This window comes from Heterocephalus glaber, unplaced genomic scaffold (genome assembly GCF_053883595.1).
Source record: "Heterocephalus glaber isolate CG9 unplaced genomic scaffold, H.glaber_assembly_v1.0 deba00001594, whole genome shotgun sequence".
Classification (NCBI taxonomy): domain Eukaryota; kingdom Metazoa; phylum Chordata; class Mammalia; order Rodentia; family Bathyergidae; genus Heterocephalus; species Heterocephalus glaber.
Window position 1 is genome coordinate 18514382 of NW_028258369.1, and position 24724 is coordinate 18539105.

General features: G+C 38.8%; 1 protein-coding gene across 10 annotated transcripts in view; it reads right to left on the reverse strand.

Moving 5' to 3' along the window:
• Frmpd4 (FERM and PDZ domain containing 4) overlaps positions 1-24724 on the reverse strand; it is a 1030958-nt gene that overhangs the window by 544608 nt on the left and 461626 nt on the right. Inside the window, exon 2 of one of the 10 annotated variants that reach the window (XM_087193752.1) lies at positions 22917-23070. The exons of 8 other annotated variants lie outside the window; for them this stretch is intronic. The gene's annotated coding sequence lies outside the window, so the exon portion shown is untranslated. Of the gene's footprint in view, positions 1-14676; positions 15693-22916; positions 23071-24724 lie in introns of those variants that run through there. One more of the 10 variants, XM_087193756.1, reaches the window with a different exon arrangement.

Here is a 24724-nt window from a genome sequence, read left to right on the forward strand (position 1 = left end):
GGATAAGTGCATGTTTCCTGATGGCATTACAACCTCCACTGAATTCTTCCTCTGTTGTCACCGTGGGCCTCCTCCTATAGCAAGGATTCTCAAAGTGCAATCCCTGAACCAGCAGCATTGCATGGAAACTTGTTTTAAAAAACAGATCCTCAGGACCTGCCTTGGTCCTAATGAGTCAGAGGCTGGAAGATGGGAGCCCAACCATCTGAATGAAGGAAGCCCTCCAGGTGAATGTGTGGAACACAAGTTAGGGAATCATTGTTCTTCAGTGGGTGGCACACAGTTAATCTCAGAAATACTCATTACTGATGTATCCACATTGTCCTCTTTAGAGGTAGGAAAGCAGATGGCAAGGACCTCAAATCCTTCTGTCATGTTTGATTGGCAAGGCTAAAGAGAAGTAATCACGGAAGACTCATAAAGGCCCCCACCACCACCACCTCAACAGATCTCACTCCAGTGTCAAAGTGGCTGCTGTCTTTGGATAGGCTCTCAAGTTATCAGCTACATTTCTATGGCTTGTGCTGGGAAATAATTTCAAAATACCTATTGATAGCTACATAGGACCCCCTGTCCTAAATACCACTATGGGAATAACAAAGGTGAGTTAAAGAAATTACTGTGGATGTCTATGTCACATGATATCCAGTGGTGTGGAGCCTGGTCACAGCAGTGCCACTGAAAGATGATGAGTGTACCCAAGGGGTCTTGGTTATGTTTCTAAATGTGACATAGTTGTTTGAAAGTAGCAGAGAAGAGACACAACTCATTCAAACCAAAACCAAATCCAAAGCAAGCTAACACTCAAGGAGAAACCTCTCTAGTCAGAGTTAATTCATAATAATTAAAATTTTTGTTTATATTTAATGGACTTTTTCTGAGAACAGTTTCAGGTTCTCAGCAAAATTCAGTGGGAAGTACAGAGATGTCCCTATAATCCCTCCTCCTGTATACATACAACCCCCTCCACTATCAAAATCTCATACGAGAGTGGCACATTTGTTATCATCAATGAACCTGTATTGACACATCTTTATTACCCAAGGTTCATAGTTTATATTAGGGTTTACTATTGGCTTTATACAGTCCATGAGTTTGGACAAATGTACATTGCAGATATGAACTTTCTAAAGTTTATATAGGCAGTCAAAAGACCCAGAATAGCCAATGCAAAGAGTAGAGTTGGAGGACTGACACTATGCATCTTGAAGACTTGCTGTAAAGGAGAAAAACATAGCCAGATGACTGACACTACTCAGCCTAGGATTACTGTGAAGCTCAAATAATCAAGACCTTGTGGTATTGCAAAAGAATAGAGAAACGATTAATGGAGCAAAATAGCCCAGAAACAGACCCACAGATTCAACTGATATTTGACAAAGAAGCAAAAGCACAACAATGTTCAACAAGTGATACTTGAAAAATTGAACATTTACATTAAAAAATCTAGACACAAACTTTATACCATTCATCAAAAATAACTCAAGATGGATCATAGGCCTAAATATACAATGCTAACCTGTAAAACACTTAGAAGATAACACTGGAGAAGAGCTAGGTAACCTTGGGTAAGATGCTTTAGATAACAATACCAAAGGCATAATTCAGGAAAGAATTGGTAAGGTGATCTTCATTAAAATTAAGACTTTGGTTCTGCAAAAGACATTTCAAGACAGTGAGAAGAACAGCCAGAGACTTGGAGAACTTATTTGCAAAAGATTTATCTTAAATGCACGTTACTAAATGAAAAGAACCAATTTGAAAAGGTTACAAATAGGTATGATTCCAACCATATGATATGCTGGTAAAGGCAAAACTTCTGGGACAGAGAAGAGATTAGGTTGCCAGGGGTTGTGGAGAGGGAGATAGGGAAGAATAGATGGGTAGTGTAACTGCTCTGTATGATATTACAGTGGTAGATACATGATATATAGTACATATTGAACCCTGGAGTGAATATTGAAAATACACGGCAGTAAGAAAGAGTTGGAAAAGCACCTTCAATAAGAAGGTGATGGTGACTTGAGAAGGACCTGTAGGAGAAGGGTCCAGGAGCAAGTGCATTCAAGGCCCAAGGACTTAGGTATTCTTTCTGTTTATTAGTGGGTGGTCAGTGTCTTCTAACAGTTTCTCCAAAAAATCAGATTTACTTAACACTGCTGCCACCTTTTCCACCCTGATATTTTCTTTCAACAATCAGAGGAGAAAAAATTATGCTGTATTTCATACACCAAGAAGATGAGCTCAAGTTTTCCAGATGCCTCTAAATGCTCTTCAGTGGCAACCCCTATAACTCCTGCTGTGTGTGGCCTTTGCTAAGATATAAAGGAAAGGTCACAGGGAGAAATGCAAAGATGTGACACATTTGTAAGCATACTTTTCTCCCAAAAAGGTACTGCGCAGTGGTCCAAGGACAGAAAGAGAGGAAACCACATACAAAGTCATAACATAGCTTCATTTCCCCTCCAGATTTCACAACCAGGTTTTTATTATATAAAAGGAACCATTATAACTCATTTTATTTTTATGGAATCCTCTTTTTATCACCATGCCACACACCAAAGACATATTTGAGTCTTGGCTTCATTTAATGTTTTCTTGTTAGGAAGTCGCCATTGCCAATTTTGAGCAGGTAAGGCATCAAAATATATTGATGCTGTCTACATAAACAAATTACTTAGATCCTCTCTGGAATACTATTGCATTGTTACATGACATATAATAAGTAAAACAGAAACAACATCAACAAGCATTTTGGAGAGTCTATTACAAATAAGTGAAAATATCCCAACTACTCCCCTGTACTTTGAAAGTAAGACAGCAGAAAGAATTAACTATCACTGTTTCTCTGCTTGATAAGCATGTTGTGTTGTGTTTCATAATAGGCAGACATTCTAGTTTACTAACAGGGAGGAATTTGACTCATAAATTTTATAGTCATTTTGCTGTGTATGGCTGGTGAGATTTTTAAAAGGTATTTTACATGAAATAGGGAGTTGTGATGCCTGGGAATGGGGGTAATTCAAGGAATTGGATGCAAACAATGAAAGACATAAAAAAACGCAGATTACTCGCCTTTAAAATTATTTATGCTATGGGGTCCTGTAAGTGTACCTATGGGTTTCCTTTTATAATCATGTAATCATCTCTCATATATGAAGTAATGGGCAGTGAAAAAAAAAAAAAAACCTCACCATCTCCAAGGCTGCAGATCATCTGTGATTCTCTTTAATCAGAACGGACGTGACAGCAGTGATTTCTTGTTAGAGAGAATTTTACGACCCTGGGTAATGGAATTCAAAACCACGAAAATGTAATGATTTTTTGTGAATATGCAATAAAGTTATGGTGATATTTGATGAATGGAGCCCCCGGGAATAAAATGAGTTCCTTAAACTATCACCACTCTTAACACTTCCTTTTTTCCTTTGTTACTCATGTGAGGCCAAAACTGCTTACACTTGTAATGACATTTTAAAAATGACTCAGTGAACAGTTTGTCCCTCTGAGGTGTTTTCTCTTCCAGGAACTGTGGGAGTGAGCCAATGGGAAAGGAAAGATGGGGGTGGGAGGATAGGCAATTGCCCTGCAGAGGGACACTTGGAAAAGTCAGACATGGCATTAGGTCTAACTGTGTAAAGATAAGGTTCTAGGTCTCAGTTTGCTCCAAATAGTTCTTAATGAGATTCACCTGTGGGGTGTAACCTTCGTTCCCATACTATAACACCATCTCCAGAGTTCTGCTTCAGTGGGTGTGGGCTATGGGGCGGGCATCTATACTCTATAAAAATCTTCACAGTGACTCATTTGCTTAACTGTGACCATGCACATCATTTAAATTACCACTTTAACCAGTCTTTTTAAGTAGGAGCTGAAGAATTGCCCGTTCCCTCCTCACCTGTTTGGGCACAAAATGTTCTTATATCATGTGACCTTCATTTTTACATCAGCATTTCCCAGAATAAATGTGCCATATTGATGCACTCTTTCATTCATGGAGGAGAATGTACTGACAAAATTCTTATTGTATCTTTTTATAGCTCTAGCTGATGGCTTACAATGCAATTTGTTTTAAGGCTGAGATGACAGTGGAGGTATTTATCCCTTCAGCATGTGTGTGTGCATGTGAATGGCCACTAGAGACAATGGCTTGAACTATGAAATCAAACTCAATGCAATGTAGGAACGTCCAGGAATTCACAGGCAGCTCAGTGCATCTCTGAATATCTAGGCAGGCAAATATTTCTCAGAGGACTTCCTCCAAACATGCTCTTATTTGCTGTTCAGGATTGTCATTTCTATTCCCTAAAGTTGTGCTGTGTTTTAAGTCAGAGTATTTCTGTTAGCAAAGATGGGAACGTAGCTTGGGACTTTTAAAATATCCAACTACATTTCAGACTATTTTTCTAGTGAATACAATCATAACTATGCTTTTTTTCCCATTTCCCCTTTTTCCTTTATCTACCCACTTTGTATGCTCCACTTTCAATACACAGTCCTACTAACGAATAATTAAAATTATCAGAAAATTATGTCCTTCTGATTTTCGGGGACTTTAAAGAGAACCTTGTTTTGATTTGTCCCAGGTGACCTGCCATTTCAGAGAAAACACTGCAAGACTTAATGAGCCACAGGCACATCAGTCCAACTTCAATTTCTAACTTGGTTCAGAGAAGTCAATTTAGACAGCTTCAAGAGTATTTTCAATGCTTCTATTTATATGCGGAAAACCAATAGATTGTTCTGTGCGTCTTCCAAAGCCATAAACTGTAGCACTCTATCATTTATATTAAAAATCCTAAAGTTCAGGGCTGGGGGTATCACTCAGAGACATGCTGAGGCCCTGGGTTAGATCCCCAGCACCAAAACAAGAAAGGACAAAATTGACCTTCAAGACCAACCAAATCTAAGCACAAACCTGTAAATTTAAAATCTCAGACTTGGCGGAGGGGATGGGTATGGGCAGAAAAGGTCTTTGATGTAATTATTAGACCAGATTTCAATCTCTGAGTGAAAAAGCAGCAAGTGAAGAGTCTTCCTTGAAATAGCTCTTCTTTTCTCAAAAACTTTAGGACTTCTTGATTTCAGTAAGGACCTTTGAGATAGGAAAGAAGAGACAAAACAATATCAACTTGAATGTTTGATTAATGTAAATTTATGCATCATGAATTTGTAAAGGATGAGCTATGCTGCATGGTTAAGGACAGATTTCAGGTGGAAATCAACCAATATAACCTATGCCAATGTCTGCTTAGCCAAGCATAGTACTAATTGATAACTTGTTTATATTAAGAGGAAGCCAAGGCATCTCCATCTCATTTTCTGTTCTAGCATCCTGGTTGAATGGTCCAGAAAAATGGACCCTGTGAATTTTGTTGGGTGTGGTGACCCGAGGCAAGAAATCACTTTCTATTGTTTTCAGGTGCAGGCACAGACCTAGAGAGCCACGATGACATTTTACAGATGAGAAAATACTCAGAGAGGCAAACCAGCCCAAGGAAAAACAGCTTGTAAGTGACGGGTCCAGATTTCAAATTCCCGAACCTGGCTCCAGTACCCTTGGATTTAACTTCTGCCCAGTGCCACAGGATACCAGACAGGGTACTCCACGAGTTGCATAGAACCAATGAAGGAGGTGACAGACAGTACTCAACCACCTCTGCTTCCTGACACACTGGAAGAAATACAACTGTTTGTTAGATCAGTTCCCCAAACGTGCCAGATTTGACAGGAAAAACAAAGCCTGATCTCACTGGATTAGAATGAAAATCTGAGCTGAACTGATGTTTGGGTGATGAGTCTGTTATAAATTCTACCAAGTATTCTTCACCTTGCCAGGCATTTGACCCATGATTTCACCAGGAAGGTCAAATTTTGAGCAGAGTGGATTCTGACTTTTGCTTACTTTGAGTCACTTTGTCCATAGCACTCAAAAATTGTTGTTTGCTAAACAGAGTAGACATGTATTGCATTACCCTGCATCTGTTCCCCATTCCTCAGAAAAGTCCACCTTGGTTTTCTTTTCAGAACTGCTCCCTCTTCTCTTGGTCTCTGTAGTCTGAGATGAGCTGGCTCTACTCTCAGATCCAGCTGGCTCTACTCACATCACCCAGGCCTGTCAGAAATGCTCTGGCATCATTTGCTAATGGAACTAAAGGAAAACAGCACTCTCTTGTAGTTAACAAATACAAACCTTAAACTGCCAATGAAGAAGAGACTGCCTGAAATGAAACCAACTAGAGAACAGTAGAGCTGAGAGACTCTTAATAATTTTTGAACAAGAGACCCATGCTTTCACTTTTCACTATGGGCCAAAAACTATGTAGTTGGTAATACTTTGAAAGACCTCTGGATCCAGTGACACCTGAAATTAGACCTATCTTGAGGCCTTTTAGTTGTGTGAATCAACAGATTTCCTTTTTGGTTTAGGCTAGTTTGAGTTGAAGTTTCTCCACAAGCAACCTGGTCATAATTTTATTATGATAACAACAATTTAGATGACCAACTTTCCAACCTCTCACCAATTCCAGAACAAAAGATTCTACAACCAGCTTATAAATGATTACCCATCTTTTTTCTAAAACCCTTCAGTAGTGAAAACTCATTGCTCAATGAAGTAGCCTATTTTGAAACAACTGTAACAGTTTTCTAAATTAACCTTTTATAAATGCGTATCTATTAGTTCTATTCCCTAGAATTATTCGGATAAATCATACTTCCTGCCACATGACAGGCTCTCAAATACTTAGAGAGATTTATATTCAATTTTCCATGTATTCTCTGCTGTCAAGTTGGACTCTAGTTCCTTGTATCCTCATTTTATTTGGTTTCCAAGTTTTCGAACGTCCAATGCAATATCCAGTTCATCAACTTTTAGACTGATTACAAGTCCCCACTTTGAACTACAATGGAGTTCTCTTCTCCCTGACTGGCTAGAAAGCCTCTACTAAGGCAGATTAAACGACACTAACCTGAGGCAACAGGTCTGGCCAAAATATCAGCCAACTAAGGACTCCTGGGATAATGTCAGGTCAGTACTCAGGCTAAGGCCTCCCATTTTGAACTTGAATAACTGATTATTTGAACCAGCGATCAGCAAACTAGAGCCAATGAGCAATATCCAGCCCACCACTATCATTTATAATAATAAACTATAAAGTTCATTGGCACACAGCCACACCTGGTTTTTTTCTCTTACATAGTGCCTGTGGCTGCTTTCATGTTACAAGGACAGAGTTAAATAGTTACAACAGAAACTGCCTGGCTGGGCAAAATAAAAAATATTTACCATCTGTCTCTTTACAGAAAAAAATTATCAACCAACCCCTGATTTAAACCGACAATATCAATATTTACACTTACCCTTGTTAGATTTTATTTTGTTACTCAAGCCCTTCATTCCAGCTTGGTGCAATCTTAATTCCATAAATATGTAACCTACATCTAATTCAAAGACAAATAGTCTCTTAAACATAATTGTATTCCATATCCCCAGTCTCCTCATAAAATGTGTTTTAATGGATACATAATGCATCGCAATAGGTATTTTAGAATACAGAGGAAATTACTCCTCACTCTTAATTCAATGTTCAGCATAGGGATCTGAAACTAGCATTACCAGTTTTATTCTTAATTGGACAACAAACCTGAAATCATGGCTGTCTGATAAAATTGCCCATGTTGATGAAAATGGCTCAGATGGTAGCTACTGGTCTTGTGTAACTATTGAGCACTTGAACTATGACTAGTTCAACAGAGGCAATACATCTTTAAAGATTTTACGTAAGGCAATGAATTTTAAATTAAATATAGATATGCATATATGTGGCTAAGGATTGCTGTATTGGACAATACAGCATTAGAGAGTTAAGAACATCAAGAAACAATAAAGTCTCCATGCTCTCTAGCAGTACTTTCTTGTTCCTGGCTCTGTTAAAACCACCTGAAGAGAATTCCTTCATTTCTCCCATATCTGTTACCAAGAGGTATTTAGCACTGAGAGCGATTTTGTCTGTGACACTTAATGACAAATGTGGGTCCCGCCGCTCCCGGCCCAGAGGAAGGGGCTTCTGAGCCACCATCCCACTGCTCCCAGCTCAGAGGAAGGGGTTTCTGTGCTGCTGTCCATCACGCCGCTCCAGGCCCAGAGGAAGGGGCTTCTGGACCACCGTCCATCCTGCCGCTCTCAGACCAGAGGAAGGGGCTTCTAGGCTGCCACCCACCCCACTGCACCCAGTCCAGAGGAAGGGGCTTCTGAGGCGCTGTCCACTGCTCCCAGCTCAGAGGAGGTGAGGAAGACCACCTCCCGGCCCGGGTCAAAATGAGAAGACACGTAAACAAGTCTCAAAACCAGACTTCCAGATCACCTACAGCAACCACAAAGGGAAATGAGATGGAGCACTCTGATACTCTGGACTCCCTGAACTGGCAAGAAAAGAGGATCTGGAAAAAATGAAATCAGAAATAATTTCTCAGGTAACAGAAGATATTGTGCTTGTAGTGCAAGACATGGTTAATAAATCTAGAGAAGGCCTGAGGAACATGATGGAATCCCAACATAGGAAACAAATGGAATCCATAAAACAGATGCAAATAGATTTCAAAGACATGAAAAACTCCACTGAAAGTCTACACAGCAGAATGAGCCAATGTGAGGACAGAATTTCAGATATAGAAGGTAAGAATGCAATTAGTGACCAGGAAAAGAAAAATTGCTTCAAAATTGTAAGGGAACATGAGAAATCAATCCAGCATCTGCTAGATGATGCAAAGAAGAATAACATAAGACTGATCAAAGTCAATGAAGAAACAGGAGAGAGTGGAGATGACATAAAAAAAACTCTTCAGAGAAGTAATGGCAGAAAACTTCCCAAGGAGGGGAAAAGAACTTGGCATACAGATAAGTGAGGCATATAGGACTCCAAATAGCCTTGATCAAAAAAAATCTACACATAGGCATATCATTGTTAAGATTCCAGAAACCCAACAGAAGAATAAAGTTTTACAAGCAGTTAGAGGAAAGAAACAAATCACATACAAAGGAAAGTCCATCAGAATCACAACAGACTTCTCAATGCAAACCATCAAGGCAAGAAGAGCTTGGAGTGACATATTCCAAGACCTAAAGGAAAACAGCCTCCAACCAAGATTGATGTACCCTGCAAAACTATCTTTCAAAATGGATGGAGAAATAAGATACTTTCATAACAAAGAGCACCTGAGGAACTTCATGAATACCAAAAAGCACTCCAAAAAATTTTAGACAATATCCTAGGAACAGAAAATGAGGATCATAACCCCAGGAAGCACAGCAGAATGAATCCATCAGGCGTGACAAGAAATTAAATGTAAAGGGGGAGAACTCAACAAAAAGAAAAAGTCATGACAATGATAAGTCAATACGTTTCAGTTACAACCATCAACGTTAATGGTCTCAATTCACCAATCAAAAGAAATAGACTGGCAGAATAGGTCAAGAAGCAAAATCCAACAATATGCTTCATATAAGAAACACACTTAATTCAAAATGAAACTCATAGACTGAAAGTTAAAGGGTGGGAAACAATACTCCATGCGACAGGAACCCAGAAAAAAAGCAGGAGTAGCTATGCTCTTTGCAGATCAAGTGGATTTCAAACCAACACTGATTAAGAGAGACAAAGAAGGACACTACATCCTTGTAAAGGGAAGAATCCAAGAGGAAGAGATGACAATAATAAATATATATGCACCAAATATCAGTGCACCCAACTATACAGAACAAATACTAACAGACATGAAAAGTCATATATGCATTAATATAGTTGCAGTGGGGGACCTCAATACCCCACTGTCACAAATAGATAGATCAACTAGACAAAAAATAAGTAATGCAATAATAGAACTCAATCAAACTCTTAAAAAAATGAACTTAACAGATGTTTACAGAGTGTTCCACCTCACAAAATTAGAATATACATTCTTTTCAGCTGCACACGGGTCTTTCTCCAAAACAGACCACATACTCGCACACAGAACATGTTTAAGTAAGTGCAAAGGAACTGAAGTTATCCCCTGTATATTATCAGACCATAATGCAATGAAATTGGAGATCCATAGCAAAAGAAACTCAAAAAATTTCATAAACACGTGGAAATTGAACAACACACTTCCAGATAATCAATGGGTCATAGAGGAAATTAAAGAAGAAATCAGACAGTTCCTTCAATTAAATGACAATGACAATACAACATATTGGAATCTATGGGACACAATGAAAGCAGTCTTACGAGGGAAATTCATAGCAGTTCAATATGCACATGAGGAAAACAGAAGGAGCGCAATTAAATAACCTGATGCTGAACCTCAAGCTTCTAGAAAAAGAAGAGCAGGACAAACCCAAAGCTCATACAAGGGAGGAAATTATAAAGATCAGGGCAGAAATCAATGCAATGGAGACTAAGAGACTGATACAGAAAATCAATGAAGCCAAGAGTTGGTTCTTCGAAAGAATCAACAAAATTGACAAACCTTTAGCCAACCTTATCAGAAAAAAGGAAAGAAAAGGCCCAAATCCATGCAATTAGGAATGAAAAGGGTGAAATTAAAACACACCCAGCAGAAATCCAGGGGATCATCAATACTTCTTTCCAGAACCTGTATGCCAATAAGATGGAAAACACAGAAGAAATGGACAGATTCCTAGATACATATGAATTACCAAAGTTGGATGAAGAAGACCTAAAAATTCTAAACAACCCAATATCAACCAATGAAATTGAAAATGTAATTTAAAACTTACCAACTAAGAAAAGCACAGGTCCTGATGGCTTCACTGCTGAATTCTACAAGACATTTAGAGAGGAACTACTGCCCCTACTGTTCACACTCTTCAATGAAATTGAAAGGGAAGCAATATTCCCAAATTCATTCCTGGAAGCAAGCATCACCTTGATCCCCAAAGCAGAGAAAGACCCAAACGAAAAAGAAAACTATAGGCCAATCTCACTAAAGAACATAGATGCAAAAATCCTTAATAAGATAATGGCAAATAGAATGCAGAAGATCATCAAGAAGATTATACACCCTGACCAAGTGGGATTCATCCCAGGGATGCAGGGATGGTTCAACATACACAAATCAATCAATGTAATACACTATATCAATAGAGCCAAAGACAAAAACCATATGACTACCTCTGTAGATGCAGAAAAAGTATTTGACAAAATCCAACATGCATTTATGATAAAGACTCTACAAAAAATTGGAATAGATGGTCTCTACCTCAAACCGATAAAAGCCATCTATGAAAAACCAACAGCCAATATCATACTAGATGGTCAAAAACTGAAATCCTTCACACTAAAATCAGCAACAAGACAAGGATGTCCACTATCACCACTCTTGTTCAATATAGTTCTGGAAACATTAGCCATGGCAATTAGACAAGAGAAAGAAATAAAAGGAATAAAGACAGGAAATGAAGAAGTCAAACTGTCATTATTTGTAGGTGACATGATACTCTATATAGAAGACCCCAAGAACTCCACCAAAAGTCTTCTAGGCTTAATAACCAAATTCAGTAGAGTACCTGGATACAAGGTCAACACACAAAAATAAACAGCTTTCCTCTACACAAATGACAGACTCACTGAGAGAGAAATAGGACAGATAATTTTTCACAGTAGCATCCAAAAAACTGAAATATCTACGAATTAACCTAACAAAAGAAATCAAAGACCTCTTCTCTGAAAACTATGGCACTCTGAAAAGAGGGATTGAAGATGATATCAGAAAATGGACAGACATGCCCTGCTCCTGGGTCGGAAGGATCAATATAGTGCAAATGGTCATACTTCCAAAACTGCTATATAGATTCAATAAAATTCCAATTGAGATCCCAGAAGCATACTTCATGGACCTTGAGAAAACAATCCAAAAATTCATTTGGAACAAGAAGAGACCCAGAATAGCAAAAGCAATTCTAGGTAATGGACACATGGCAGGGGTTATCACAATCCCCAACTTGAAACTATACTACAAAGCTACTGTGATAAAAACAGCATGGTACTGGCAAAGAAACAGACCTGAGGACCAGTGAAACAGATTAGAAGATGCAGAAACAACTCCAGACACACTTGGTCATCTCATCTTAGATAAAGGAGCCAAACACCCTCACTGGAGGAAAGATAGCCTCTTTAATAAATGGTGCTGGAAAAATTGGGCTTCAACTTGCCAAAGATTAAAACTAGACCTATATCTCTCACTATGCACTAAACTAAAATCAAAATGGATTAAAGATCTAAATATTAAAATAGAAACTCTGAACCAGTTGGAACAGAGGTTAGGTAGAACCCTTGAAGACATTGGTGTAGGAAAAAATTTTATGAACAAAACCTCAGTTGCCCGTGAACTAGCACAAACAATCAACAAGTGGGATCTCTTCTTATTAAAAAGCTTCTGCACAGCAAGAGAAACCACCAGCAGTGTGAAGAGACAACCCACAATGTGGGAAAAAATCTTCACCTGCTGTTCCTCAGACAAAGGCCTACTATCTAGAATCTATAAAGGACTTAAAAAGATCAGACCTCCCAAATTTAAAGACCCAATCTGAAAATGGGCATCTGAAATGAACAGACATTTCCCAGACAAAGAAGAAATAGGAAATAAATATATGAAAAAATGTTCAACATCACTGGTCATTTGAGAGGCGCAAATGAAAACAACACTGCGATTCCACCTCACTCCAGAAAGAATGGCTGCTATCATGAAATCAACCAATAACAAATGCTGGTGGGGCTGTGGGGAAATAGGAACCCTGTTCCACTGCTGGTGGGAGTGTAGACTGGTGCAACCACTGTGGAAATCAGTATGGAGATACCTCAAAGAAGCAGGACTAGAGGCCCCATTTGACCCAGCTATTCCCCTGCTGGAGATCTTCCCCAAAGAATTAAAAGAATTATACATGCACATACAGTGATATGATGTGCACCTATGTTCATAGCAGCACAATTTGCAATAGCTAAAACTTGGAAACAGCCCAAATGCCCATCAACTGGAGACTGGATAAAGAAAACGTGGTTTTTTTTTAATAAAATGGAGTACTACTCAGCCATAAAAAATGAGAAATTAGAGACATTTATAGCTAAATGGATGCACATTGAGGCTATACTCTTAAGTGAAATAAATAGGACACACATGTATAAATACCAAATAGTTTCTCTAGTGTGAGAGAAAGTGAAAGTATAAATAAGGACTAAAAGGTATAATAGATAATGTGAAATAGGAAGAAAAGGGGCAAAGGGGAAAGGGAAGTAGGAGGGGTAGGGGAAAGGAAAGAAGGGAATGGAATTAATAAGAGAAAATGGAAAAATGGAAACAAAGTCTTTGTAAACAGGAATGGAGGGGTTGAAGGGAGGTCAGGGGAAGGGGGAAAAATAAGAACCAAGAGAAATTATGTAAAGGTGCAAATTTCCAATGTTGAATATCATTATATTGTATACCTAAAATGTACTAATGATTAGAATGAATAATTGATAATGTGAAATAGGAAGAAAAGGTCCAAAGCAGTAGGGAAAGTGGGGGAGGGCAGGGGAAAGGAAATGAGGGAAAGGAAAAATTATAAGAAAAGGAAAAAATGGAAACAACGTCTTTGTAAATAGTGAAGGGTGGAGGGAGTAAAGGGAGGGCTGGGTATGGGGAAAAAATAAGAACCAACATGCATCATGTAAAGGTACAGGTTCCCAATGAGAAATGTACATGTATTGTATACCTAAAATGTACCAATAAAAGAATTTTTAAAAAAATTAATGATAAATGTGGACTTTGAACCCAGTCCATATTTGAAAAAATTCTGGAAAAAACAAATATGCCATTTTAAATGGCTAAGTTAGCAGTATAGAATGCATGCTAGAATACAACAGAAGCTATGTGGGAATTCATTAAGTTTTAATTTTATTATAAACTCTTCATTGAATATAATAAATCTCTTTGTGGGGCACTGAAGTTTGTGGTTGCATGAGAGATGAATGCTAACTTGTTGACCCAGCTTCCATGGAATCACTTAAATTAGTAAGGTTAGATTGATTCTTTACTCCTTGGTGTTCAGTCAGTTTCACTTCTCCATGAGGCTGAGCTCTCCCATCCAACATTGTTTTTTTTGTGGTACTGGGGTTCAAACTTGGGACCTTGCGCTTGCGAGGCAGATGGCAGAAACACTGAGCTAAATCCCTGGCCCCCATCCAACATTTTTGAGGCATCTCTTTCTTGCATGATTAATGGTCTTTTTTCATGTAGAGAATATGGAAAATCTCTCTTGCTTTTCAGATCTTCATAGGCAGTCAGGATTTATCCCCTAACCTATACATTGGTAACTTTTAAATCTCTATTCTCCAAATCACTCTCTTGAGATTCAGACACATCTACATAGGTATGGTAGATTACAAAACATAGCTATGGATTCTTCCCATTCTGAATGGGCAGACCCTTTGCAAGGCACTTTACTTGTTCACACCATTAAGAGAGTGAGTCTATTTTGCCATCCCCCAGTACTGGGATGGTCATGTGAATGCCATAGTAAAAAAACGTGGATGAAATGATGTTATGTATCTCCTAAAGGTGGGCCTGAAGGCTTATAACTTTTGCATCTACCATCTTGGCATGCTGTCAACAAAGCACTATGTAAGGGAGGAAACCAACCTATCGTCTTGGACCGTGTGAAGAGAAATCCACAGCTGGAAGCCACCTGCCAAACAAGGTCAGGAAGATTTCTTGGACCTTCCGGCCTAGCTGTGTCCATGATGAATGCAGCCAGATGAGCGAGCCCAAGCAAAATCAGCACGGAACTGTCCAGAAAATCTACTGAATTGTGAGACATAATAAATTGTTATTTTTCTAAGCCATTAAGTTTTAGGATGGTTTGTTTTGCAACAACAGATAATAGAAATTCCAGCTGTCTCCAAGATGTCTCCACTTGCACATCTCAGAAGCAGGTCAAACTTTACTCCATAATTAAACTCATCTCCATTCCCTTCAGATTCCCACCCCTCATCTCCAGCCTGCATGAGGTGCCCTTGCAAATCCTTCTTAATCTAACACACAGTAATATACTTTTATATCTTTCTCATTCTTAGGGCATGCACAGTATATATGTTTCAAAGCCCGGATCTCCAACTCCTAGAATACTACTTGGCACCAAATAGGTGCTTAGTAACTATTTGTCAAATACTGAATGAAAGGAACATTCATCTAGAAACCTCAGCTAACTAGAAATACGAAAACAACAAAGGTAATTGGGGAAAAAAGGGTAAAGCAAGAGGCACCCCGCCAGCAATTCAAAATTTATTCAAATTTTAGTATTGTCTTATTTATGTACATGTACAATAAATCAAGCAGTCCTATCATGCAGACAAGCATAGTGATGATTTAAATGCTATATAGAAACATCTAAATCAATTTTTAAAAAATTATTCAGGGTGCCAGGAGTGGTGGCTCATGTTTTTATTCCCAGCTACTCAGGAGGCTGAGGAAAGAGGATCAAAAGTTCAAAGTCAGCCTGACAACTTGGTGAGACTGTATCAAAGAAAAGGGAGGAGGGCTGAAGATGTAGCACAGCACTCCCTGGGTTCAATCCCCAATACTCCCCTCACCCCTCAAGAAAAATCATTGAGAGTAGGTGTCTTAGTTCATTCAGGAAGCCACAACAAGATTCCTCAGACTAGGTAATTTATTTATTTATTTTTTAAAATTTTTTTTAATTTTTTTCCCATTAAGTTTATTGGTACATTTTCGGTATAAAATACAGTTACATTCATCATTGGGATCTTGTACCATTACATGAGTCTCTTGGTTCTTATTTTTTTCCCCTTCCCCTGCCCTCCCTTCACCCCCTCCACCCTTCCCTATTTGCAAAGACCTTGTTTCCATTTTTTTTCTTTTCTCATATTTTTTCTTTTTCCTTTTTTCCTTTCCCCTACCCCTCCCACTTCCCCTGCTCCTTTAGACCTTTTCTTCCTGTTATACAATATCAATTATACATTTTTTAAATTACAATACCAAGATCTAGGAGACATTACCACAGATTTTACAGAATTTAAAAGGATATAGAAAGCATATTACAAAAATCTGTTTTGAAATAAATTTGACAATTTCTAAGAAGTACCTTGGAAGACAAATTAATGAAACTAACTCTGGAGGAAATATAAAATTTGAATAGCACCTATTAAAGAAAGTATATTCCTAGCTTGAAATCCTACCTATGTGACAACAACAGGCTCATATACATTTTAACTGATAAATTATATCAAACAATTAAAGCAGAAAAAAGAAGGAACACTCTACCCTCATTTTAGGAACTCAACATTGTGCTAATCCTAAAACTGGATAAAGATAATAGAAGAAAAAAGTATGAACATAGATAGAAATTTGTTTAACAAAACAAACTATTAGAAGTCAGATCTGGCAAAATGTAGAAAGTAGTTTTGTTATAGGGATGGCAGTGTTGGTTCAGCATTGGAAGATCCACCCCCAAAAGTCATCATTTTAACAGAGGAAAGGAAAAAGCCATATGATCCTGTTACTAGTTGGAGAAAAAAGTATTGGACTAAATTCTATAGCTGTTCATGGTAAAAGCTATCAGGAGACTAGATGTAGAACAGAACCTTCTCAACAGATTACTTCCAGCGAGAACGCCTTATATGAATGGAGAAGATACAATGCTTTCTCCTTAAGGTGGGGAACGAGGGCAGATATGCTTACTCTTGATCTGTCCATTAAACTTTGAAACCAAGGCCCCACCAAAATAGTCTGGCAATAAAATGACACAATTAGGATAGGATTGGCAAGGTAGAAGCAAAATCTTTATATGTAGATGAAATGATCATCTACAGAGAAAATACTAAGAAATCTCTAGGAGTCCCTAGAACTTGTATTTGAATTTAGCAGGATTAGAAAACACAAGGTATATATAAAAATTCAGGTCTGTGTATACTTGCTACAAATGAAGAATTGGATATTGAAATTTAAAAGTTATGTAGGAGTACAAAGGACCTCAGACTAGGCAATTTATAAGCAACAGAAATTTATTGGTCACATTTCTGGAAGCTAGAAAGTACAAAACCAAGGCATCAAGCCAAGCAGGATGGTAATCCACAACTGTAATCCCAGCTGTTCTGAAAGCTGAGGCAAAAGGATCTCAAGTTGAAGGCCAGCCAAGGCAACTTAGAAAAGCCATGCTTTAATGTAAAATAGAAAGGGCTGTGGATACAGATTGGGGTACAGCATGCCTAGCATGCAAGGGGTCTGGATTCAATCCCCAGTACTACCAAAAAAAAATCATTCACCAGCAGATTCTGTATCTGGCAATGCTTTCTCTCTACTTCAGAGGTGGTGCCTTCTTGCTGCATGCTTACACAGCAAGAAGGGGCAAACAAGCTCCTTTAGGGTTCTTTCAGAAAGGTACTAATCCCATTCACCAGGACTCTTCCCTCAGACCTAATGACATTCCAAAGGCTCTACTTCTTACTGCCATCACCTTGGAAATTAGGTATTATGAATGAAATGTACAAGTTGTCAGAATCAAAATGGAGTTGTTTGTGTCAACCCTAAGAGCAACAGCAACATAAAAGAAAAACAGTCAGGTGGTTATGAAGAAAGGGTTTTTACTTCTGACTGCCTGATAGTAACTGTCACAAAAGTCTGGGATAGAACCACAAACCTGAAGAGAGGCCACTACGTCCTTCTATTAAAAAGTGCTTCTGTAAGGACAGCAGCTGCCCATCTAGTCTCATAATGATGCTACTCTTCTTATTAATCACTATGTCCAAGTATTGTTTCAAAATATCTGATGTAATCCTCCTCATTTTTACCTTTTAAATTTCCCCTTGCCTCAACCTCTCTGAATATTCCCATAGTTCTCTCTGGCACGTGAATGCCCATTGCAGTGCTCTGCTATTCCCAAATAAATATCAGTATTCTTTGGAAAATCTCTTTCTGATTACTTTTATTTAGGTTAACAGTTTTAACATATGAATTGGGGAAGTGGGGCAAGAACATTCCGACTCTAGTAGTAGGATAATAAGAAATAATAACAGCAACAACTCAGAAACAAAAAGGAGATGAATGAAATTAACTACAAATAAAAGACAGGAGGGGCAGAAAAAGTAGAATTCTGAGCATTTTGGTGTTTATTCTCACTTAAAGTATTCACCCTTGGCTACTCTAAACATCTCAACAGCCAATACAATGTAAGTGCTAAAGGGGGTTGGGATTTTTATCTCCTTTTCTCAGTCACCATAGACTACACAGGTCAGACTGATGTCTAAGCTGAGAATAAACCTGAGTTGTCAGGGAAAAGTTAAAATATGTTCATTGAACCAAGTTTAAGAACACAGGGAAGGAAGTATCATTCTGGATAGAATTCTACTAAAATTGCTTTTCAATGTTTGGACACATATAGCTGTAACCTTCATTCATCTGAAAAATTTATGAATATGAACTGCCAGATAAGTGAGTTAGGAAGTATCTTTATGTTTTCCTTGCATCTTGAGAGCTAGAACTGTGTCTTGTGTTTTTCTGTGTTTTTCTGTATTTTCCACTTTGCCTAACACACCAGTATAAACAATAAAATTGTAATGAATATTTTTAAACATTCTTATGGAAAATTTCAAACACACATAAGAGGAGATAAAATAAGTTAGTGAATCTCCGTGTTTCATGAAATCCACATCTACCCTTATCTCACACTACATAAATATTTTAGAATCAATAATAGATTTAAGATTCACTTAATCATTATCACCTAGAATCCAGCAGGTGAAGTTTCCAGCTTTATTTGTATTTAATGGGCACTAATTAATAGCATCTTTTTCTTAAGTGATGATTTCATTTAAGTATATGAAAAGTAACCTGCTCATAATGACTTTGTATTTTGATTCATCCGCAGAAAGCCAAATGTCACACTAGAATAAATGATTCATTTTAGCTTTAATCAATTATATATTTGTTGCACTTATCAAGGCATTTTTCTTCACAAGGGTCTCAGAAATTGCATTTTCCAGACATGAGATGGCAAACCATTTAAGGAAAATCACCTCATGGTTTTCCTTCTTCACTAAATAGTACATTTTTTGAAATGCCACATTTCTTTATATTTTTCTTTGCCTTTTCATCAAACTGTACATCTCAATTATGGTTTATTTTAATGTTCAGAATACAAAACATTGTTGTTATGCTGGAGTTTAGATAACAGTAATTAAATGTTTAGAACATTTGAAATGAATGTTAAAATGTGCATTATATTAATCATCGTCTTAAACTCAGTGAGGAAAAATTACCTCACATTTATTTTATGATCTAAAAATTTGTTAAATTATTGAATGTATATTAGATTTTATTTTAACTCTACAGATCTTACTGTCACATTTTCCTTATATTTATCATACATTTACATTTATCACATATTTGGGGGATGAAAATAGGGGATATACTGGATAGCCCTCATACAATTCCTACAAGACTGCTTTTCCTGATCTGAAAATCAGTGACTTCATGACAGAACATGCTTTGTCACTGCCAAAGTATGGAAGTGATGGAATTAAAGGAGCAAGAAGTACTTTGCTAACGGCTGGATGAGAGGAGTTACACTTATAACAAATTTGTTTTACCTTTGCTCCACACTGAAATCACCTGGTGGGGGAGAGATTCTACAAGTCCTGAGGCCCAAGTCCCACTTAATCTGGATCTCTAGTAACAGAATGGATGCTCTGCAGCTAGCTTGGCTCCTACTAGCTCACAAGAGTCATAGAGCACACGTCTTCCCAACTCTGTGTTCAATGGCATCAAGAATAACAGCTTGAAGCCGGGGATTTAGCTCAGTGGTTCCGGTGCCTGCCTCACAACTGCAAGGTCCTGAGTTTGATCCCCATAACAAAAAGAATAATAGATTGAAACTGTTGAAGGTGGTAGTATTTATGCCACAGAAATAGGCAAATACTATACATTAGGGCTCTTTTATTTTCTAAGGAATCAACTGTTAAACATTACCAGTACATTTCCAGGTGGAACACAAGCACTTGTATTTTTTAAAAATCTCCAGATGGCTTAGATGTGAAACTAAGTTTGAGAACCAGTAGTCTAGACACAATGGTTTTTAAACTTGAGTGGTCCTTAGAATGATTACTGATCAAGTGATAAAACACTGATTAAGTTTCTGGTTCAGTGGATTTGAGGTAGAGCTCCAGAAGTTGGGTCTCTAACAGATGATGCTTATGAAAACAGGCCAAAGACCATATTTTGAGAACCACTAGCTCTGGGCAGTTAATGGGTGTGAACTATCAAGTGGACCCCTCAGATCTAGGAGGGAGAAGAGGCAAAATTAACCTAGATAGAGCACTGCTCACAATAAAACCTGGAGAGCAAGATCTAAATAATAGAAATCTCTACTGATGTCCCTTTTCTCCTGCCCATTTGTTATCACTTCTCCTCCAGTTTCTGAGTTATTTATGAATTCATTCCTACCATGATCTTTTATTGATTGAGTCTATGTTATATATCTGGCATGACACTATGTTAGAAATAAAAGTTCAAAAGAGACTCAAATCTAGAAGCTTACATCCTAGTTGAGAAGACACAACTATCAATCAAAGTGAAGTCTTACAATTTTGCCATCATGAAGGTATAGGCAACTTGCTTTAAAAACTCAAAATAAGACAGAAATCAGTGAGTCGGCCAAGAAGTACAACCAGAAGACTTACATTTTTAAAACATGTGTAAGAGACAGGTTAATGGACCACAGGGAAGGAGATAAATCATTCCAGGCAAAGAGATTAGCTTGTTTAAGGGAAAGAAGGAATGAAATTCCAGCAGGTCTAGTGAGCACTGGAATCACTAGAACTTGGTAAAAATAAATAAGTTCAGACAGGAGGATTGCAAGTTCATGGTTAGCCAAGGCTATATACCAAAACCTTGGCTCAAAAAAAAAAAAAGAAAGAAAAAAGAAAAATAAATTAAAACAAACAAAACAGATGAATTGTTTCATCTTCATCTAGCCATCCAGGCATCCATTGTCTCTAAAAAGGGAAAGAATGAGAACCTTTGGCTTTCTAACACAGGGGCCAGCAAACTGTAGGCCATGGCCAAATCTGTCTGACCATGCGTTTTCCTAGTATCAGGAAGCTAAGATTGCTGTTCATACTTTTCATTGGTTGAAAAAATAAAAGAATATTTCATGATACATGAAAGTTATATAAAATTCAACTTTCCATGTCCATTAAAAAAGTTTTACTGGAGCCCAGGCCCACATATGATCGTGACTGCTTTAGTGCCCCATCAAGCAGAGCTGAATGGCTGTGAAAGAGACCACGTGACCTCCAAAGTGGAAAATACCCACTATATAGCCCTTTGCAGAAAAGGCTCCCCACTCATTCTCAAGTCCATACCTGTGAAGCTCTCAAGCTAGAGGAACTGCTAAAAGGCTCAAATAAGCAGGGCAGGGGCCAGCCCCAGGAAGGCCGAAGGTCTCCAGCCTGTGGGAGAACTGGGGGACTCCAAGTACAAGGGGTCCTGGATGCCTACTCTCATCCCAGCCTCAGTGGTAGCAGGTGATGCTAGGACCATCAGAGTGGTAGCTTAGAGAAGCGCCACCAAGATCTGTGGCCTCATGAGCTGCAAGGAAGGTCAAAAGGCCAAGCACATGAGGAGGGAGACTGGGCCATGAGCAAAGGCACAAACCTCCCTATGTCACTTGGGCCAAGAGCACCTCTGCAGCAATCACAAGGAGATGAAGACCAAAGGCACCACTCCAATGTTCCTGGTCTACCTACTCCCTGAATTCCTAAATGATGCTAAAGGTAGAGACAGGGACCCTCTCTTCTTTACATTCCACCTGTCAGGCAAGTGGTGACTGGGTCAGGTTGAATTTGACATAGTAAAAGAGAGAAATGTGACATTTCCTGATAGGTCTTCATTTCCTAACACTGTTCCTGCTTTAGGTGACCTTTTTGGTTGGCTCTCCTTGAATTTGAATATTAAAGACATTTTTCTTTCTGGCCCCACTGATGTATAGCCACAGGGTAAAGCTGGTGATTCCTGGAGCAAGATGCTTAAGCCCACCTCTGGGCTGTGTCCAGGCACCACACCCCATTGTGGCTGGATGCAAGGAGATAGCAACGCCATGCCCCAAATTCAGCTACCGGAGAACAGTTTCCATTTCATTTACTACCACACTCTGGGTATAAGACCTGTTAATAAATACCTTTTAATTACCTGCCTCATCCCATAAGCCTATTTTAAGAAGTCACTTAAGGCTTCCTCATGGTAGAAAACCTTCCCACTTCCAGAGACTTTTGGACAGAAAATAAAGGGTCAGAGACCTTGATCTTGGCCTTAGCCCAAGTTTGGGGTTTTTATATCTTTGGAACTAAAAGCTGCATCAGTTTAGGGTTCTTCTAGGCAGAAAGCAGCACATACAAGTTTTGGACAGAGGATTACTTTATTTGGCAAAAGCTGCTTAAATTGACCATTTAACTATGCAAATTTAAAGTGGAGACTATAATTAGCAAAGGGGATGTTTGAAATGCTAATACTGCTACAGAGGGAATGAGAAAGTGGTTGTAGACAGAGTCACATCCCTGCAGATAATGTTTCCCTTAAAGAAAGGTTTCTTCTCTTTAAAAAGAAATATTCATTTATTTATTTTGAGACAGGATCCCATTATGTTGACCAGGCTGATTTCGAACTCCCGGGCTCAAATGATCCTCCCGCATCAGTCTCCCAAGTAGCTCATAGAACAGGCGACTACACCACACCTCGTTAGAAAGGTTTCTTTTCTATGGTGCATTTGGCTGCCTTCTGTCCAGTTTTCATATTTGGCTTCTAGAAGGTGTGTCTGTCTTCCCGGGCTCATGGCCCTTTCAAAACCAGCCACAGTGGGTCGCTCTCACCTTTGACTCTCGGACTCTTCTTCCTCTGCCTCCTTGTTCTGTTCTTGCCGTCTTCTGTTCTTGGTTCTCAAAGCGCAAGTGGAGTCCTTGAAACAGTAGAATCAGCACTTCAGGAACTTCATAAAGACGCACATTCTCAGGCCTCACCTCGGATCTACCAAATCATAAACCCAAGAATGAGACCCCTGCAGTCTTTTTTTCTTTTCTTTTTTTTTCTGGTACCGGAGGATTGAACTCAGGACCTAGCGCTTGCCAGGCAGGCGGTGGAACCACTGAGCTACATCTCCGGCTCTTTGTAGTCTGTTTTTTGTTTTGTTTTGTTTTGTTCTGTTTTGTTTTGTTTTTGTCGCAGTCTGTGTTTTAACCAGAGCAATTTTTCTGCCCACACAGGTCTTGCTTAAGCAGTTTCCAAGGACAGAGAAAGAGCAAAGGTACTTACAGAAGGACTTGAGATCTGAATTTCATGTCACCTAGAGAGAAGACCTTAACCTTAATGAAGGAAGTAGGGCCTGATGCACCAGCATCCACACGGACTATTCTGGAGATGGCCTATTCGTTTGAAGCATCAACCATGTCTGAGTATCAGATGATGATGAAGAGCTATGGCAGCTCTCCATGTGAGCAGAAATTCAAGGGAAGAGAGCTGCACTAGTGGACACAACCGGTGTATACCTGCACTTGGGGCTGATGGGAGGGGTAACCAGCAATCACAGTGTACGATATTACTATGAGCCACACAAGGAGGGAACCGCTGGGACCAGCCTTGTGATCTCTGAGAATGTCCCTAGCTGAGAGCCAGACTGGATTTCCTTACTGTTAGTCTCTTTTTTCATGCCCAAGTCTCTGGAAACTATTGATGTAGCCTTCCCCATTTCCACACGTTAAGCAACCTCTAGGCTACCCGTAAGTCATGGAGACTCTGTGGGATGAAACCCCATAGTCATGGGCTTCCACAGAGAACAACTCAACCAGGTTTTGGCTTCTGAGTCTACAAGGGCTTTCGGTTGGTTTGGCTTTGATTCTAAAAAACTTAATCTGGAAGCCCTGTATCCCTGCAACCTTGGCTTTCTTCTCCAGTATTTTTCCAAGTTATAAAGCAGTTCTTCAACTTAAACAAGTTATAAGCACACACACACACACACCAAGCTCTACTCTAAAGTGTAACCAACTCTGGTTCTTTTTTGCTGTGTGAAACAGCCTTAGTTCTTTAAAGGGCTTCCAGGATCTCACAAAAGCAAAGGATGTGAAAATCAAAAGCTTTCTGCCTTATTTTCAAAGCTGCTTATATAACCATGTCTGTCATAAAGCAAAAAATAACAATAAATAGAACTTGCACACCAAACTGGGATGCACAATCAGTAGAAAGGCACCACCATTGAGCTCCCATGTTCACCAAATACATTTCACAGCTGACTGTTCTTGTCTACCCCCTGCTTGCATGAATCCTTTGCCTTTTCACTTTTAGGGGTCCCATATGTAAGGAGAGTACTGGAAATAAGCAGCCCCTCCTCCACTGCACCTGGGGTTACATGATCCTATCACCCCAAATAAAAATGAATCTCTAGACCCCCAAAGTTGACATGCCTGGAGAGAGGGAAGAACAGCATTACTTAACAGACCCTCAGAAGCTTCCTAAAAACCATTCCCTGTGGGAATCTTCTCTGAAGTCCAGCGCTATTGGCTAGAAATCTGAGAACAAGTAGAAACACCTACTCATTAGAGACCACTAGTGACTAGAAAGGTGCTCAAAGAATGATCTCATCTTGTTAACGCAACCAGGAGTTTCTAGAATTTTATGGGACATTCAC